Consider the following 13,892-nt stretch of genomic DNA (forward strand, 5'->3'; position numbering starts at 1 on the left):
AAAGATGCAGAGTTCTGGGGAAAGGTGTGCTCAGGTTTATGACACAATGTGTACAAAAATGATGACCTCACTAGGCTTCTTGCAGGTATTGCTTGGTATAACATTTCCCAAAGGAAAATGTGTGTAAGGACAAAGGGGGATTACCCCACATAGAAAGCAACTGCAGTTTTGGATGAGGTCCTGTAACAAATATGACCTGAACTGGGAAGATGAGGATGGCAAAACAGCAGATTACACCAATTGCTAGCAAGAAGTGTCACCATGATGGCCTTGGTGAGCCTTCATTTTGGTTCTTTGTCTCTCATCATTGTTTTCTAAATCTGTAAGGCAGAAGCAGCAGAAAGCTACATTGCTGAAAGGACTCTTTTTGCAACCAAGTGGCTGAGCTCCTGTGATGCTATGGGATGTTCATAAACATTCCATATGCTGCCGATCTTCAAAGTTTGAAAAATAGCCACCCCTACCCCCACACAAACCAAGGGCTGCCATCCTTTTTGGACTACCAAACACATTTTTAATTTCGAAAGAATGCTGGAGGTGCCAGTCACAAAATGGTAGCCATGAAGACGTTAAGGCATAAAACAAAATCAGAAAGACAAGTACCCCCGGAGTGGCTGGGGAAACTCAGTCAGATGGGCGGGGTACAAATATCATCATCATCATCATCATGTTTACCATGAGAAGCTAGCTAGGTCCTGTTGGTCTTGATTATGGTGATTTCACGAATACACACAAACACTGCTGCTGCTGTCTAATAACAGCAGGGAGAATTCCTCAAAACCAGGAAAAACATACAAGGTAACCCCACCACCCTCACAGAAATCACTTAGAAGTTATCTGCACAGTTTGGCCCATAACTTTCTTTCTAGGAGGCCTAGAGACTTACTGAAAAAGAAAAAGAAAAAAGCTCAAGATTCTGGAGCACCTGCCCAGGGCACGATGGGAAGCATTCACAGGCACTTTAAACTATGCATAACTTTTTAAAAAATCTGCAAGATTATTTATCACTGCTGAATGTCTATCACTACTCCATACTCACTATATATAGCTTTAGGGGCCTATAGGCAGCCCAAAAACCTGGCTACCAATCCAAAGTGGACTGATAGGGAAGTACTCTTCTGTCTTCCATGATTGCTCCATGAGCAACTTAATCTACATTGACAGTGGTGGTGGTCAGTGCTGGGAAGAGTGCCTTTAGGAATATAGTTTCTGAGTTTAAAAAAACAAAAACCTGATGGAGATATGGTTTGGGGAGAGAAGTCCCTTGGTCCACCACAGATCCTCTGATTAGTATGTATGCTTCCAGCCAAAAAGAAGGGCAGGACATGTTTGGTATAATATTTAAGCCATGCAATCAAAGAAATGCATAAATGATAGATGAACAAGCAGCTAGAACAAGGCTGTGCTTTGGGGACAGAGGAGAGAAGTGAAGGGAGAAAGTGCAAACTCTCTAGGCATAAAAAGGAAGATATATAGATTTCAAGATATTGACATTTTATTCCAACTGAAACAACAATGATTAATAAAGAAAGGACTTATTCTCAGGTAAGAACACAGGATATCTCAGTGCAACGTCCAGTGTTGATAATGGAATTATTTCCCCAGGCGAAATACCAAAGTCTATGCAAGTATCACAGGAGTCTTTTGGAAAGCATATCTGCTCCATGACATCACTGATAATGAGCAGTGCAACTGATTTCTCCATGCCTGTACCATGTTGTGGTATTGTGGCCATCTCAAATTCTGGGATAAGACATCCTTGGGGGCACAAGACTCCTGAAGGGAATACATGAAGGTCCAGAGCAGGATCCAGTCCTTAGGGAGATGGAGCATTCCTCCCTGCCAGGATCCACCTTTACTTGGATTCCAAACTGGAAGAGGCATCCTCTGCTGAGGTAGAGCAGGGTACTGAGGAGTCAGTGCCTACAGAGACAAGGCCAGAAGCTCATCCCTCAGATGACAACACACACACTCTGAAGCTCCAATAGCATGGATCTCAATGCCCTGTGTCTAAGAAGAGGGTTAAACCTCTCTGTGAGGGGAATGAGGTTTTCAAACAACTACCAACATCCTGAAGAAACTACAGTTCCCAGTATTCTTTGGGAGAAGCCATGACTGTTTAAAGTGATACAATACTGTATGCATAGTGCATGTGCGGCCATGGTTAGGATAGCTATGCTGGCCATTTCTTTTTCTAGATTAAAAAGCCTCAAATATGGTAACCATTCATTTTAGGCAAGATGAAAATTTTATAGGCACAATGTGAAGAAATACAATTGTTTCATCCACTGCAACCTCCTTTCAGACTTTTCCTCAAGACTTCTGCTGGACTTGCTGCTGAGATGAAACTGTCAAACAGCTTCTTCAGGCTTTGGAAGATCAGTGTTAGCTCTCAGGAAAATCCTCTCTCTGCAGGCTTTGCATTTTCCTTCTTATGTGCTGGAGCACACAGCATTGAGCCTTTTTTATTCTTTTTTTAAAGGGTCAGCAACAAAGCTATGCTCTGCCCATGCAACATGACTGATGCCCAAGCATTAAGAAATAAAATTATGTAATTTTGCTCTGCTGTCTCTGAATCAGGACTACCTTAAAGATGCGAAATTTGAACTGACCAAATTTCTCCTCCATTCCTGCTGTCTATCCTGACTGATAGCAGCTCTCTAGGGTCTAGGGCATAGTTCTTTCACATCAGCTGTTACCTAAGCTCGTTTTAACTGGAGATACCAGGGCCTGAACTTGGGACGTTCTGCATACAGAGCATTTGCTCTGGCACTATGCTATGCTCCCTCTGCCCTTACAACAAAAGGACACCACTAAAACCACAGGAAGCAGCAAAGCACAGCAGAGAAGAATAAGCAGAATCAATAAAATCAACTAATTTAAACAAGATACGGTGATATACTGTTAGACCCAGGCAAATGAAAAGATATTCCCCTAGGGCCTGAAAGACACCAGCTTTGGCACTAGGCAAGCCTTCCTAGGGGAGGGCATTCCACAAGCTGAAAGCAACCCACCCGGAGCTTGATAAACCTCCTGTTTTTGCTGCCAATCTTGTATAACAAAAGCAGTGGGGTTGTCAAACAGTAGTGGGTGGCATGGTGGGGTAATGGCACTTACCCGATCTCCTTCCAACTGAGTTGCTGCTGCATATCAGGGTGGATAGGGAGGGGTGAGGTGCAAACACTCTGGCCAGTGCATAGAATGGCTTTCACTGGCACATTTGCACCATGCTGTCCCCATTGCCACCTCCCTCCTCTGTCCCAGAATACAATTGAGACTCAGTCAGAAGGAGGTCAGGTAAGCAGCACTGCGCCACCAAACTGTTGGCTTACTGGTTGTCAAACTATGAATCCATGGCTGGTTGTGTGAGTCACAGATTGTGCAGGACTGAATTATATGTGAAATGTCGTGATTGGGTACATATGTGTGTAGAATCAACACGGAGCACCAACAGGGATTTCTTTAAATGTTTGTGTAATCTTATGAAGAAAATAAGGAAGGCAAAATTAAAGCGGTGCTGTAATTTGAAAGGCAGTTGGATAAAAATAAACTAGAGACCGCTTTCTGTGGGATAACATTGTAATCCGACACTGCATTAGCAGCATGCATTAATTGGTTTCTCTTCACTACACAACTGAACTTGCAACCAGAAAAGTTTAGTTGCTCTAGTCTAAATGATTGCATTTTTAAAAAAATGATTTTAAAGCCCTTTACGTATTAATTAGAAGCTCTGTATAAAATAATTGTATATAATCTCTTTAAAAGAAAAACAATATAAATATTAAAAATGTAAGTATTGTAAACAACATGCTAAGCTTCTAAAATATCTGAAAGTGTATTTCTGGTTTTTAGGATGCATACAAAATAGGAAAGGAGAGATGTTCATCCATTGCAAATCTGAAAGGCAGCCTGCCCCTGGCTGTGCGCACACCAAAGCATCAGTGAGTGCAGGACTAATACCAATCATGCAAGTGGCAAAGTGATATCTCAGCGATGGTGGCACCTAAGAGGTCCCTCCATTTTTCTTTTCTCTCCCAGGCTCCAAAATCCTGCCCTGATGGTACATAGTCACCACTAAAAAGCCACTGAAAATGAAGAAGGGCATTGGCCAGAGAGAGGAACACATCAAGATTTTCTCTTCTAGGTGACCATATAAAAATTCAGAAATGTGATGCTAATGGTTGCTAAAAGTCCCTACCACAAATTTTAGATGTGTTGAAAATGACATATTTCAAATGCTGCAAGTTTTACCTGACTTTAATGTCCTCTGAATCATATCCTTCATCCTCATGCTTTATTTTGTTTGTTTAGATTTCTTACCCATTCTTCACCATAAGGTGTGGGTTACAGTAATATACTATACAACTATAAAACAGATGAAACCATTAACAATTACAAAACAAGTAAAACCATGCAAAATGGAAAAGTATGCATGAATGGGGCAGAGCCACTGCGGTCATGTGTCACTTGAATCTTATTCTCAGCTGTCTTGAGAACTCATGGGTCCATGTGTTCACAAAAGCACAATATAATTTTTAAAGAATTAAAATAAATAAAACGCAAACTTGTACCTCTTCTACCAGATACATGATTTTGTAAAAATAAACTAAAACCAAAACCTGCTCAATAGAGCACAAAAGGAGGCAAGTCCCAGGATCTGGAGTTTCTCCATACCTTCTTGAAGCTCTAATTTCAGAGCAAAAAAACCGACCCAATTGGGCATATCTCACATAGCCATTCAGTGTGATATACAGTGTGCTCCATTCTCTGTTTCCTGACATCGTTAAGAGACTTGAAACCTCTTTCTTATTTTATGCCTTCTCAGGCAAATAATGAACCTGTAACGTTAAGGGGGGGGGAATGAAAAATAGAGTACTAAAGAAGGATGAAAAATGTGACCCCAATGTCTAATATGCTGGGGGGGGGGTATTGCATCTGGGGCTACACCTGTAATTTGTTTAGCAAGTCTGAGCCTGTAAGAATTAATCAGGGGTGTGTGTGTTTGTTTATACTTATAAACAGCAAGATTTATAACAATCATGCACTTTCCTTATTCAACAAGCAAGGGATTAAAGCTACCAAAAAGGAAGAGCTGAAAGACTGTGGGAAATGTTTGCCAACTGGGAAAAATAAAAATTTACAGTCTCACATGCTTTTTTTTTTACCTGATAGGGAAAATAAAAATAAAAAGGTGCCCATATGCCCTATTTTACAGGAGACACTCCTCTGAAGGCCTGTCTGCAGCAGGCCTGGTTTAAAGATAATGAACCCTAAAGAGGGGAAGCAGGGGCCTTTAAGTAGTCCATGAAAAGCTAGCACTTGGCCAGGAAACTGAGCAGGTACACAATTGACCAGATCACAAGCCTTTCCCACTGTGGTAAGATGCATTGTTTTTCTATTTGAATTGCAGGAATTATTTCTAAATTTGCACATAAACATATTAGCATATGATAAATTTCCAACAAATTACCCCTAAGGGTTTCCAGCACTCAGTAGGGGGGGGGGGATTCTCAACCTCTGGTATATGTGGTATCTGAAAGTAGCAGATAGATGGTGAAAAGGAGGGAAATGAAGTCCAGGATAACAGAGGAGAGGAAAGCTCCCAGATGAAAGCTGGGGGAGGGGGGTCCTGCCCATTTGCAGTGTGGGTCAGAAATAAGAGCTACTTTTGGATTGTTGTTGTTTAGTCGTTTAGTCATGTCTGACTCTTCGTGACCCCATGGACCATAGCACGCCAGGCACTCCTGTCTTGCACTGCCTCCCGCAGTTTGGTCAAACTCATGTTCGTAGCTTCGAGAACACTGTCCAACCATCTCATCCTCTGTCGTCCCCTTCTCCTAGTGCCCTCAATCTTTCCCAACATCAGGGTCTTTTCCAAGGATTCTTCTCTTCTCATGAGGTGGCCAAAGTATTGGAGCCTCAGCTTCACGAGATCTGTCCTTCCAGTGAGCACCCAGGGTTGATTTCCTTCAGAATGGAGAGGTTTGATCTTCTTGCAGTCCATGGGACTCTCAGGAGTCTCCTCCAGCACCATAATTCAAAAGCATCAATTCTTCGGCGATCAGCCTTCTTTATGGTCCAGCTCTCACTTCCATACATCACTACTGGGAAAACCATAGCTTTAACTATACGGAGCTTTGTAGGCAAGGTGATGTCTCTGCTTTTTAAGATGCTGTCTAGGTTTGTCATTGCTTTTCTCCTCAGCTTTGGATAGACAGAAGATTTTGTAGATGTGCACTCTTTTTGTAACCCACTGCTCCTCTCCTATTTTATGCCGTTGCTGTCATGAGAACATGTATCTTATTATGTGTTTATTATTATTATTATTATTATTATTATTATTATTATTATTATTATTATTATTATTGTGAGGGACAAGGGATACAGGGAAGTCCCTCCCATCTTAAGTTCCAGCCCATCCCCAAGCGCTGGAGAGAGTAGGGAGAGCTCTGCCTCCAGCGGAGAGTCAGGAAGTGGTGTCCGAGGCTCAGGCAAGGTTGCGGAGCCCATGCCCCAGGTGGGACAGGAAGATGGGAGCACGGGGGGAAGGCCAATCCCCCCAACTCCGGAATTGCGACGCAAACATAGGGGGAAGAGGTTGGGTCTCCCAAAGCTTCTTTGCTGGAAGAAAACGCGCCAATCGCCATTCGGAGGTTCTGACACCTCACCTTAAGCATGTATATAGATCGTTCTGACCACTGTAAATAATCAGCACTTAATAAAAGCCTAAAAAGACTATGCGGGAGTCGTTACTCTAGAGTAGCCACATCAGGCCCTCTGACAATTATTATTATTATTATTATTATTATTATTATTATTATTATTATTGTATTTATAGAACTGCTTTGATTTTTATGTTGTATATAGATATTATGCCACCTGCTGAAATTTGTGTTGTGTGTTGTAAGCCACCCTGTGGTCTTTGGACAAAAGGGGTCATATCAATTTAATAAAGAAATAATTGTTTTGTTTTATAAGCATTTGTGCTTATGGAAATTTCTCATGTACAACTATAGTTATAACTACTGCAGACATGTGCTATGGCACCTAGTCAGGGAAACACTCCTGATAGGAGCCAGAAATGTTAGTGATATATTCCCAGAGTTTTAAAACAAAACAAAACAAAAATGTCATACACAAAGCCCTCTGTTGGTTTATCATTAATTTAATGTGTCTTCATTCCCACCGCCCCAACTTCTTCTCCTGTTGCCCTTTTACTTCTTAACAGGTCCCACTATACATTGGCTGGAAAACACATATGCAAAATGAGGGTACACCTGCTATAACATTCAATATGAGACAAGCACACACAACTCAGACTGGAAATTAAAAGGCAGGGTAGGGAATGGGGATGGTGGACAGACACTTTCAAAACAATTAAGGCTACAAGGGAAAAAGATAAGTGGGGGTGGGGGTGACAGCAGAAATGGTATAATGAATTTTTCGCCCTAAAGGCCATAGGATGAACCCAAAAAACAGCCCAAACATCAGAGAGGAAGTCCAGTGTGCTGCCAAATAAAATTAATGTTGATTCCAAGACAGTTAAAACTACACTTTCAGTCAAAATAATAGGAAAGGAAATACTATACAGCAAGTTTGGGGGCAATGATAAGCGTCGTGCCAATACAGTTGGCAGATGAGGTGCTACCAAGGAAAGGAAGCCCACACAAATTAGCAAGCAGAGACAATGCGCCAACCAGCTCTTGCAAGGAACCCCCAGCGATCATGAATGTAACACCTCTCTGAGTTAGCACACTTAAGAAAAAAGGAGGAATCATGCCGTTGAATTTGATTTAGTCCTGTCTATCCTGTTGGGAGTATAAAAAGTGGCTTCAGGTGTAAAGCAACAGTAGGCATTTGAAGATAAATGTAAGTAGGCCCAGAGAAGGAGGGCTGACTTATACCTCTTGCTTAATATCCAGAAAACCCATAGAACATAATGCTCAGAAATAAACTATGTCATAAGGGAACACCACAATGCGGGAGCAGTCAGGAGCGGTGCTAGGGCTTTTTGCGCCCTAGACAAAAATACCTTCTGCCGCCCCCGGGCGCATGCGTCATGACGCACGCATGCACACTGCTGATGCCCCTGCGTCCCCTCCATTGGCAGGAGAAGCGCGGGCCAAGGGGGGAGCTCGACGCCCTCCCTCCTGTGGAGGGGACACTTTGAGCTCCTCAGCGGCGGTGGCTGCAGTGAGTGAGCGGTGGCAGCGGCAGCAGCAGCGCCCATAGCTGAAGGCTTCAGCTGCGGGCGCTGCCACTGCTTGCTCGCTGAAACCACTGGGGAGCTCACAGCGTCCCCTCCGTGGGCGGGAGGGTGCTGAGCTCTCCTTTTGGCTCGTGCCCCTCCCACCTGTGCAGGGGATGCTGGGGGCTCCTCGGCAAGCGGGCGGGCGGTAGCGGCGCCCATAGCTGAAGGCTTTGGCTGCGGGCGCTTGCCGCCACTACCGCCGCCGCTTGCTCGCTGCGGCCGCCACCGCTGGGGAGCTCTCGGCGTCCCCTCCATAGGCGGGAGGGCGCTGAGCTCTCCTTTTGGCTCGCGCTCCTCCCGCCTGTGGAGGGGACGCTGTGAGCTCCTCAGCGAGCGAGCGGGCAGGCGGCGGCGGCGGCAGCGCCCATAGCTGAAGGCTTCGGCTGCGGGCGCTTGTCGCTGCGGCCGCTGCCGCTGGGGAGCTCTCGGCGTCCCCTCCATAGGTGGGAGGAGCGGGAGCGGCGCCTTAGGAGGAGGGCGGTGGCACGGGGGTTTTGTGGGGCAGGCTCGGCACCACCCCCTCCATTTTCGCGCCCTAGGCAATGGCCTAGTCCGCCTAAATGGACGCACCGGCCCTGGGAGCAGTAGAGGACAGGCGTGCTGCCACACTCACTTTCCTTACCCCAGCAGTGATACCGTTTGCTCAAAAGGGCGGAGCAGCAATACTGAGAAGACACTACCCTAACCCCCTGAAATCTGACTGTAATTATTTTTTTGGGGGGGTATATAAAATTGACAAGCACATGCAGAACGGTGAGGAACAAAACCAACCGCGGGCTTGAAAGGAGATTATTTGGAGGTAAACACTCCCAGCTCCTTATCAATTTGTATGGATATTGAATAATACAATGCTATAGCACCTCAGCAGTGACATTCTCTCATGGCCCACCCTCTGGTGTGGCCAAAGCGTAAAAATGGGTGTGGCTTTTTTCTTTTGTTTTTTAAGGACACATTTGGGAAGTCACAAAACCTTTTGGCATTACTTAAAGGAGGGAACCTGTTGAAGTGCTCAGCAAAATAGTTATTCTTCCTCTTCCCCTCCTTCCCCTTCTCCTTCCTTCTAAGACTGACATATCTTGGAGGGTATCGAGGGGGCACAAAAGTCAGGGGGAAATATGTTTGCTTGTTTTTGTTTTAAATGGATAAAATTGGGGTGATAAATTGTTGGCGTCACAGCAGAGGCCCTGTAAAAACTTTTTTTTAAAATGATAAATTTGGAAGGAGAACTTGGGGGACACAAACAATACGAGGGGTGCATGTGACAGATGGTCCCTGCAATAGATTTTTGCTGTTCATGCTCCACCATTTAAATAATCTGCACAACTGTGCTCTTATTTTTAAGATTTGGTTTGAGGGTTGGCGCAAGTCATTTTGGTACCTAAGGTGAACCACAAAATGGCGCCCCCTCCCTGTCAGGGAAGAAGTGGTGAATGAAGATCTATATCAGGAACAAGCAGGGAATAAAGATCTACATCAAGGTCTGTTGCTCCTGTTGATTCTGAAGGCTGAGGCTGTCATCTCATATTGCCTCATGGGTGGGCCGGCCCTGGGAAGAAGTGTGTCTGTTTATAAAGCAGGGAAGCCACTTACAATGAAAAATCCAAGGACATCTGACTTTGAATTACAGAGGGTCAAATACAGAAAGCCAGGATAAAACAACCAGGGAATGAGAAACAATCTAACTCTTCCCATTATAAACAAAACAAAATGCAAATATGAGAGCAAAGTTAATAAGAATAGAGAAAACACCTGGAAGTTAGATAAGATAAAGCAAAATGCTTAGGAAAAAATGTGACTAAGAATAATTTCATTTTTCTTTCAAACATGAGAGAGAGGGAGAGGGAGATTCACAAGGGGAAATGCTTCCAATAAATCACACACTAAAAAGGATGATTTACAATAGGGAATACCACCGGTATCCCTTTGGTGGAAATTAAAATACAAAAGAAAACTTTTGAAAGCCACATTAACCAATTGCTTTTGTGAGGCAGCATGAAAACTGGAACAGAAAAGCAGATTACATAACTCAGTCCATGGAAAGATCTGAGCCTCTATAATATCCTTTGCACTTGAGATTTCTGTTGCTAAACACCACAGCACATCTGATTAGGCAGCAGAAGGTATCTTTGTTCCTTCCAAAGCCAACCACAAGGTCCTGACAACAATACAGAAAGCTTACGCTGGCCTTTACCACATTACCACAGTTCCGAAAGTGGTTTTCCAGGGAAAGAGAATTTGTCAAATAGGGCTTAAAAAGGAACAGACCTTTGTCTGATTTCAATACAGTCCAACTGCTTCAAGAATACTAACAATTTAATAAGTGCAGCAGCGTAACTAAATTAGGGAATGGGGCAGTTGTTTGCAAATGTCAAAACTAGCCTGTATTTTATTACCATTTTTATTTTTATTTTTATTGCTGTTTGAAATGTGCCTCAGTGTAAATGAATGAGAATAGACAAACTAAGATTTGTTATTAAAAGCAGGGATGGGAAAACATAATATATACAACTAAACATGACCTTGTGTGAATTACCATTAATCCTCCTTGCCTGCTTGTCACATTGTTCTATTCACCTGGCTATATATGCCCTAAGTTCTGTTCCGTTCTTTGTAAAGGTGCCAGTGTTTGCAACCAAGAAATGCTTCCTAAATCTCGAAAAGGGCAAGGAGGTGGTGGGGCATAATAATAATAATAACTCTGGGCGGCTTCCAATAAAATATTAAAATACAGAAATCCATCAAACATTAAAAGCTTCCCTAAACAGGGCTGCCTTGAGATGCCTTCTAAAGGTCTGGTAATTGTTGTTCTCTTTGACCTCTGGTGGGAGGGCATTCCACAGGGTGGGTGCCACTACCGAGAAGGCCCTCTGCTTGGTTCCCTGTAACTTGGCTTCTCGTAGCGAGGGAACCGCCAGAAGGCCCTCGGCGCTGGACCTCAGTGTCCGGGCAGAACGATGGGGGAGGAGACGCTCCTTCAGGTATACTGGACAGAGGCCGTTTAGGGCTTTAAAGGTCAGCACCAACACTTTGAATTGTGCTCGGAAACGTACTGGGAGCCAATGTAGGTCTTTCAGGACCGGTGTTATGTGGTCTCGGCGGCCGCTCCCAGTCACCAGTCTAGCTGCCGCATTCTGGATTAGTTGTAGTTTCCGAGTCACCTTCAAAGGTAGCCCCACATAGAGCCCATAGAGAATTGACCTGCGCCTCCATGGACAGCTGTGAGTCCAAAATGACTCCCAGGCTGCACACCTGGTCCTTCAGGGGCACAGTTACCCCATTCAGGACCAGGGAGTCCTCCACACCCGCCCGCCTCCTGTCCCCCACAAACAGTACTTCTGTCTTGTCAGGATTCAACCTTAATCTGTTAGCTGCCATCCATCCTCCAACCGCCTCCAAGCACTCACACAGGACCTTCACCGCCTTCACTGGTTCTGATTTGAAAGAGAGGTAGAGCTGGGTGTCATCCGCATACTGATGAACACCCAGCCCAAACCTCCTTATGAGCTCTCCCAGCGGCTGCATGTAGATGCTGAAAAGCATGGGGGAGAGAACAGAACCCTGAGGCACCCCAAAAGTAAGAGCCCAGGCGCCTGAACACTCACCCCCCACCACCACTCTCTGAACACGGCCCAGGAGGAAGGAGCGGAACCACTGTATAATAGCGCCCCTAGCTCCCAGCCCCTCTTGATGGTCCAGAAGGATGTTATGGTCGATGGTGTCAAAAGCCGCTGAGAGATCCAGCAGAATTAGGAAACAGCTCTCACCTTTATCCCTAGCCCGCCGGAGATCATCGACCAGTGCGACCAAGGCAGTTTCAGTCCCATGATGAGGCCTGAATACCGACTGGAAGGGATCCAAATGGTCCACTTCTTCCAGGCGTGCCTGGAGTTGTTCAGCAACCACTCGCTCAATCACGTTGCCCAAAAATGGAAAATTTGAGACTGGGCGATAGTTGGCCATATTGGCCGCATCTAAGGATGGTTTTTTAAGAAGTGGTTTAATAACCACCTCATTTAGCAGGTATGGGAAGGCTCCCTCACAGAGAGAGGCATTAACCACCCCGCGAAGGAGATCACAAAGGATTTCTTAACTCCCAATTGTTTAGTATTACCAACAACTTCCACTACCACCCCACCCACCCAGATTAGGCTGTTGAGATGGAAACTTGGTGGGAGGGTGGGGACACAAGGAAAGAATGTTTGTACAAAAAAACAGCGAGCTCAGTTTTGGTATTGAAAACTAATTCATGGCCTAATATATACTCATAGGCACCTTGATCTTTATTTCTAAATCTGCCTTCCCTTTCCAAGCCACCGTTTTCACTTGGCTGCAACTGGTGGACTTTTGGGGTCCCGAGAAAAACAAAACAGATCCCTCAAGCTTGATGCCTGCCCATCCCTATTATTGTACAACATTTAAATTAATAAATACTGAATAAATGGTAGATCATATTAGCAGTATACTTAAATATATCAAAACACCTTTTCTTTTCTTATTTTATCAATTTGAGAGCACTTGTCAATCTGACCTAACCCATAACCCAGGATTGCACAATTGTGACTCACCAAACCAAATGCAGTCCTTCAGCCATGTATGAAAGCCTGCAGCAAAAACAGAAGCTTAACTGAACCACTGAAACAGGAAGCTGCCTGTCAAATCATTGGCCCATCTAGTTCAGTATATTCAACAATGATTGGCAGTGGCTCTCCGGGGTTTCACGCAGGGGTCCCTCCCAGCTTACCTGGGACTGAAACTGGGCCTCTTTGCAAGCAAAGCAGATGCTTTACCACTGAACCCTTCTTCCAAAGCAGTACCCAGCATAGTTGAGCAGCTACTGAGGGTCCAGTAGTGTTCCAGGTGGTCCCTCTTGCTCAACTGTGCTAGGTAAAGGTAAAGGGACCCCTGACCATTAGGTCCAGTCGCAGACAACTCTGTGGTTGCAGCGCTCATCTCGCTTTATTGGCCGAGGGAGCCGGCGTACAGCTTCCGGGTCATGTGGCCAGCATGACAAAGCTGCTTCTGGCGAACCAGAGCAGCGCACAGAAACGCCGATTACCTTCCCGCTGTAGTAGTACCTATTTATCTACTTGCACTTTGACGTGCTTTCGAACTGCTAGGTTGACAGGAGCTGGGACTGAGCAATGGGAGCTCACCCCGTCGCAGGGATTTGAACTGCCAACCTTCTGATCGGCAAGCCCTAGGCTCTGTGGTTTAACCCACAGCGCCACCCGCATCCCGTTCAACTGTGCTACTTGCCTCAAATTTACTGTGAGAGAGCAGCAAGGAAGTGGGAAGCATTCTGACATTCCTACAATGCCGCAAAGTTATGCTATGTAGGTCAGGGATGATGAATTTGTGGACCTACAGATGTTATTGGACTCACATGAACACCAACCATGGCCATTAAGTGGGGATTATGGGAACTGAAGTTCAGCAACATCTGTGATGTAGAGGTATTGTGAAAAAAACAGAGGTGGCAGGTTGCTGCTGTAGATTTCTGCTGCTGTCACCCATTGTACTAAAAGCAAGCCCATTCTAGGGTGAGTCTGCAAAGAAGTGGAGAAGCTGCACAGGGGTAGTGCCGCCCTCTAGATGACATGTTGCTGAGAGGCCCCTCATATATGGAGTCAGCCTTGTTGGT

The 13,892-nt window shown here is 44.9% G+C and overlaps 1 protein-coding gene across 4 annotated transcripts in view; it reads right to left on the reverse strand.

Moving 5' to 3' along the window:
* ABTB3 (ankyrin repeat and BTB domain containing 3) overlaps window positions 1–13,892 on the reverse strand; it is a 205,627-nt gene that overhangs the window by 49,696 nt on the left and 142,039 nt on the right. The window lies entirely within an intron of this gene.

The sequence above is a fragment of the Zootoca vivipara genome, chromosome 9 (genome assembly GCF_965207765.1).
Source record: "Zootoca vivipara chromosome 9, rZooViv2.hap1.1, whole genome shotgun sequence".
NCBI classification, from domain to species: Eukaryota; Metazoa; Chordata; class Lepidosauria; order Squamata; family Lacertidae; genus Zootoca; species Zootoca vivipara.